The 6,810-nt window shown below is 44.7% G+C and overlaps 1 pseudogene; it reads right to left on the bottom strand.

Moving 5' to 3' along the window:
- Positions 1 to 3,882: 3,882 nt before the first annotated feature.
- LOC108554316 (piggyBac transposable element-derived protein 4-like) lies at positions 3,883 to 5,357 on the bottom strand (annotated as a pseudogene).
- Positions 5,358 to 6,810: the final 1,453 nt, after the last annotated feature.

Genomic DNA, 6,810 nt, shown 5'->3' on the forward strand with positions numbered 1-6,810 from the left:
ACAGGATATATCTTGTTCCTCCGTAATCCTGTATCCTGGCTGCTTCTCCAACGCGAGGAGGAGTGGCTCCATAATTATGTTAAACAGCAGAGGTGATAAAGGGTCCCCCTGCTTTACCCCGCGATGAAGATGGACTGTGACAGTTGACCCACCGTACTGCATATTGGTGTGCACATCCTCATATGCCCGGCACACGAGCTGTACCACGTGCTCGTGTACCCCTTTCCGACGCAGTGCAGGCCCCAAGATATCATGGGGAACTGTGTCAAATGCTTTTGATATGTCCAGCAGCACTGCGACCAGGCCTTCTTGCTCTTTGCTCTGTGCAAGGATTTCGGCCAGGACGTGTACATTGTTATAGTACCCTATCTCCGATGTGAAACCCTTCTGACGAGGGGTGTCTCGCACCTGTGCCCTAAGCTTTGTGTCGATTATCTCCCAGTATAATCGACACAACAAGGAACTTATGGTAATGGGACGGTAGTTTTCGCAAGCGTTTGCGTCCTTCCCCTCCTTAGGGATTAATATGGTGCGGTTTCTCCTCCAAGAGGAAGGCTGTAGTCCAGTCACCATCAATAGGCTGTACAGCTTCCAGAGGGAATTTACTGCTCCACGGGACCACAGTTGGCATTTTCTGATCCCGTCGAGGCCAAGAGCAGTGTCCGTTCTGGGCTGGATGATCCGCCCTCTTACACCAGCGATGGTAATTGGTGTGAGGAAGGCGATGGGTGAGGGGTTATCCTCCAGATCACCCAAGTCGGGCAGTTGTACGACCGGCTTTGTGTTCCACAATTTTTCGTACATCTGTCGAATGTCGTCGACTTGGAGGAAAAATTCCCCTTGGACTCAATGGTTAATGCCATTGCGGACATATTTAGCAAGGAGGCCCGGATTTTTATTATAGAGGTCCTGGATTCTGGCGAAGAGGTACCGCCGGTAAGCCCTCTTCCCAGTCTCTCTTCTTTTCGTCCTTCCACGCCGCTCATTGGACGCCGGCAGGGGCGACATCAACAAGACGTCCTTCCAAGACATCCTCCCGATGAAGCACTTTCACTTTCACCAATTCACAGCTTCCGCACAGCACAGACCGCCACGGGGAACAAATCCCCGGTCACTGGCACACAAGCACCACACCCTCACTTTGGTTACCCACTCGCGCCCGAAAACCGAAGTCTTCGCACTCAGGACACTATTTAACCGCGGAACGACATGGACACGACCGTCTTTGTCAACTGCCACGACGGAACCCCCCATATATGTCATCCTCCCTTGTTTTTATTCTTGTTTTGCAGCCGTTATACATAGATGATATATATTTGGCGACGGCTGCCGGAAAGCCTTTTAGTCTCAACCCATCTCCAATAGTCGCACGAGGCACGGTATCAAATGCCTTGGAGACGTCGACGACTGTCACTATGCCACCATATTACTCCTTCGTGTCTGTCAGGGCTCTGCTTAGGATTGCTATATTGTTCTTACACCCCTCCTCGCGGGAGAAGCCTCTTTGTCTTTTATGATTTTTCATCTTCCAACGCAATCTCGTGCCTATCATTGAGGAATACAAACGACTCATTATCGAGCCAATTGTAATGGGTCTCCAGTTCTTTATATCGTTTATGTCCTTCCCTGGCTTTGGTGTAAGTGTGGTGCGGTTTTGGCACCACTGCCGAGGGAAGTACATAGAGGAATCACATAGAGGCAAGTACATCACACCCTAGTTGATCGACTCACCCACCCGCCCTATCGCCTGCAGCACTTTAAATTCGGGGGTTGACCGATTCATGTTGCGCGGTAAGGCGCCATGGCTAGCTAGTACCGTATGTAGAGTCTGGTTGTGAACTATAGCCGGTCCTAACCTAGACCACACGTCACTACGCTCCTTAGTCAGTGGTATCTTGACATCTATCGAGTCCCAAAACTCACATGGCTCAGACAACTCGTCGGTGTCCGAACCGCCAACTATGGTCACTATCCACTACGCTATGGCATCAGTGTCTAGAGGCTCATTACTGTGCGCAGTCGCAATCTCGTTACATAGGTTAACCATCACCTGGTCCAAGGGATCCACTAGTGGATCATGCTTCCTTTCCAGCTGCACAGCCATGGGCACCCTAAACCGGTCTCCTTTTGGGCTTCTGATATAGTTGACACCATCACGATGCGCGATAGGAGTATTGTACTTAGGTGAGCCGGGTACTGGGGTACCGACTTTGGGCGCACGCACAATGTATCTGGGAACGGCCACTCTCTCCAGAGGCAGCTCCCGCTTTTTCCATCCCATCCGATTTATCTTAATCGTAGATGGATCTTTGGCCACTACCTCAATGGGCAATATCTTTATTGGATCTTCAACCAACCCCGCGAAATAGCGTACTAAGACGACGACGTCCCAATTCACCTCTGCACTCAGGTTTGGTGGATGCAATTCATCCCGAGTTGGATCGCGAAATACACGTAACAGAGTATAGGTGGCCACAGTTATGCGAGCTGTTTCTTCAGCTAGGTACATTAACTTGTTCGGGGCATGCCACTGCCCAGATCTCATACAGTGGTCAAAGCTACCAGACAAGATGGGCCCATCCTTCACCTTAGACCAAGCGACAGCTAGATACCACAGGTTCTTCAACACACCCAAATGCCACTCCCTGTTTATTTGCAACGAGTCGACAACGGCCATTATGTTGAATGCTGAGCCAAAGGTATGCTTGGCAACCCACCCGTAGAGGGGGTGCCGCTTGGTGATGTCCCCTGCCGAAACTGCGATAGTTGACGCTGCATTCCGGCCATTAGCAGTATTATGAGCTATAATGTCCTTTGTCATACATATGGCCTGCCTCGTAACAGTCAGTGCACCTAGCAGCAAGTATTGGTTTACCTCCCATGGAGGTACCAGCCACTCATTGGCCATCACCCGCATACTGGGAGAGAACATGTCCATGTGGCCCTGCGATCGTGGTAAGCTAAAATTAGGCATCCCGTCACAAACATACAAGGCTGCTGCTAACGCGTAGCCATCCCGGCACTCGTGTAGTGAATTGGTCTCACTAGCGTAGGTTAGTATGGCGTGGTAAGCATCTAGAGCACTCCATTGAGCTCAATTTGGCCTTTTTGATTCACCACAACCACCTTCCCATTTCCACCCACCTCGCTGGGGATACTGAAGCCCCCATAGAGGGGTACTTTTCGGCCCTTTCGTAAGCTATTACATGGGAAGGCTACGCATCCTAACACTAAGGCCGCCTCCGAGCAATTCTTCGTATGGGCATACATGCTTGTACCGTTGTTTTTGGTTTGTGCTATTATTTCAAGTAGCCGTGCAGCGGTATACTCTTAACGAGTTCCTCTTCTATATTCAGTGCCTCCATCTCACCTTGCATCATTGCGATGTAGGTGTCCGACATCTTGACGTACCTAGTGGTGCGACATGCGTCGCTCGCATGCTTCATGTGGGTTATGGCGGTGTCTCGCTCTGCAGTACTCCACACCGCGCTCGCACAGATTAACCGTTTGAGTGCCACGGAGCGATTTTGCGCTTCTCCTCTGTCTCTCGAACAGTGCCAGCGCTCTAGGCTGCGAAAGCGATAACCGCGACACGCTCGGTTTTTGTCGATGCCCGACTTTACGGTTACCACTCCATTTTAGGTAAAAGTAATGAATGATACTAGTAAAAGAACGAATTTTAATTTCAGTTATAATATATAATATATAATTAAAATGCACAAATATGCTTGTCAAAGCATAATGCATGCAAACCTTTTTACATTCTACAGAAATTAGTCTAGACCTTTTTATAGTACTGTTTTTTGTACTGCAAACTACGCAACGCCTCAAGTTGCGTCCTGGTAGTTTTTCTAGTCCGTATACCTTTTTCCCCCTTATGTTTCATTCATTTTCCCTTCTTCCTAACCATTCATGTTCTATTTCCGAAATAATATTCGATATATATTGAAGTCGTGACATTGCTTCTCTTCCCACAGTTTCCTTGTACAACAAATACGAATTTAATACCATTCTTGTAAATATATCGAAGGTCACTTTTTTCCAATACTTCACTGTACGACGTTCGTCCAGATAGGTATATAACATTTTGTCCGATTCGTCTACACCACCCATATAATTATTATATGAATTGATAATCTGTGGTTTTGTTTTTTCTCTTTCTCTTCCATAGCGATTTTGAATTAATGTTACATTCGCTGCCAATGCCTCTGTAGAAATTAACAAAACGGGGTTCTTTGAACTCTTTTTTTCACGATGTGCACATAGAAGTACCTCGGCATTGCGAAAATATTTCGTTTCTCCAACTTTTAATTCCTTAGCTTCCTTGGGGATATCTTTCCTATTTCTCCTGATTCTTCCCGTTATATAAGTATTTTTTCAATGTAAAAATTTGGCTAACGCAGTGCTTGTAAAATAATTGTCAACATATACGTGATATCCTTTATCTAAACAATCAGCATTTTGCAATAATTTTGTTACAACGTCATAACCAAGCCCATTTTGCGAATTCTTTGATTGTGCACCTTTATAACAATAAAATGCTACACAATATTTTGATATTGCATCACATAACATCCAAAACTTAATACCCCATTTATGATGCTTCTTGTTGGGTAAATATTGTGTAATACTGGAGTGACACAGTGTTCCCACTAAAGACTCATCGATAGATAACATTTTGTGTGGAGTGTAATATGTTTGAAAGATCCGATTGGCGTGCTCAACAATCGGATTGAATTTAGCACATGGATCATATTTTTCGTGCCCCGGTGGAAAACATTTTTTATTATCAACGATATGAAAACATCTTAAAATATTTTGAAATCTGTTCCTTGAGAACATCTTCTTAAACCAAGGAATTGCTCTAGAACTTTCAGTCCAATATGAATATATCGTTGGTCTATTTGTTATCCCCATTTCCAATAGTACGGCTACAAATGCCTTCAGTTCCAGGATAGTGACAGGATACCAATTTACCATTCTAGAGTTATCAGTCCACCAAATCCACATGATTTTGATAACATTTCTTCTGCATATTCGTTTGTTTCCTCAACCATCATTGCCCAAAGAGAATTTGTGAAAAAAAGATTAAAATATTCAATCGGTTTGGCTCTATTAGATAAACGGCATCGCGGTCCCGACATTTCAATGAATTGAAATGAATTGCCTTGGTCAATGTATTCATTTTCCGTAACCATGATATATTTTGAAATGTCTCCAGTATTAGGAATATTATTGTCAGAAACAGAATCGTCGATAACATTAATCCTTCTTCTTTTAAAAATAATAACTTCACTATCATCGCTATCGTAATTCGAATCCTCTATTATATTGCTCGTCTTACGTTTAGAAGGCATTTAATTGCTGAAGGGCATCAAATAAAAATATAAAAAAATTATACTGTAGAATACAAAAAAATAGTGAAAATTTTACTGTACATACCTTTTATATATGCAATAAAATATTTAAATTATATTCTTATATTATATGACGCAACCCAGACGCTGATAAATCTGTACTTACGCTCAGAAAGATGGCAGAACAACAATGAATTGAAACAATTACAGCTACTGTATAAATCTGAAAACAGCGCAATAGCGCTCCTTGGCATTCTTGGAGAGGGAATAAGACAAGCGCTATCGCGCCGCTTGGCACTTTTGGACGGGAAAACAGCAAAGACACGTGGCACTCAAACGGTTAAGAGCTTTGGATATTAAGCAATAATAAATTTAAGAATTTAGTTAGCACGTGCAGAGCTTCTTTTTTCCATAGGTGGCTCTTGGGGATGCCGTCGACGCCGGGGGCTGTATCGGATTTTATCTTTTTCATTTTATTGATTAGTTCGACTATGGAGATGGGTTTCCATATCTCCTCTATCGGTGTAGGCTGACTCGGGCCCCCTCCGAGTTTCGTAATACCTGTGGTTGGTCCAGGACTTCCCCACAGCTTTCCGTAGAGCTCTTCGATGTCGGTTCTATCGCGAAGCTTCATTTGCTTCCCTGCTTCCAGACCTACACGCGCGACCGCCGTATCTACTAGTTTTCGAGGGCATTTGTTATACAATTCTTGGTATCGAGAATATTCAAATTTGGAGAGGCGAGTGCGGTCGCTTTCCTTTTTACTAGGTCTTTTACTCGTTCTCTTCTTGCCTCTCCTGCCGCCGGTTCCTTCGGCAGAGCCCTCTCTTAATTTTTCAGTTATTAATAGTAGTATATTCTCGATACCATTAGAGTCCGGCTCTCCCCCATTAGCCGTTTCCATGATCATCTTTTCAATTTCCTAGAGGTCATTTTGTGCCTCTAACGTTTCTGAGTTTATTTCTTTCATGACTGCAACTTTCCAGTCGTTGTTTGTGGCCCCAAGTGGACTTGGGGCCTCTTCTGTGGCCGATTCGTGATTGGAAGAAGAGCCGGTGCTCTTATCAGCGTCTTTATTTTCATTAGGGGGTAGGAGCCTCCGCCTATCACTGATTTGCTTTAAAATTTTATTCGGGATATATTCCCGTGTCTTTACATTTGGAAATTTTTCCTTTCGTAATCTTTCGTTCCGTGTAATCAAGAGGTCTATGTCCTCCTTAGACCATGCGGTGGCTCTGTTCGTTGTGCGGACTGGCTTAGGTTTTGCGGTCTCTGCCCGTTTTATGTTCCTAATGCCAGAATGCATATATCGTTTATGCTGGGACAGACCAATTTTGGTACTAAAGGCGCTTCCGCATAGCAGACATTTGTGCTCCTCGCTATTCTCAGGTCTAGGGCCTTTGCATTTTGGTATGTGGCACCTACATCCGTGCAATTTATCGAAAACCTTCTC

Source organism: Eufriesea mexicana, unplaced genomic scaffold, assembly GCF_001483705.2.
Source record: "Eufriesea mexicana isolate 0111107269 unplaced genomic scaffold, ASM148370v2 scaffold18551, whole genome shotgun sequence".
Taxonomy (NCBI): domain Eukaryota; kingdom Metazoa; phylum Arthropoda; class Insecta; order Hymenoptera; family Apidae; genus Eufriesea; species Eufriesea mexicana.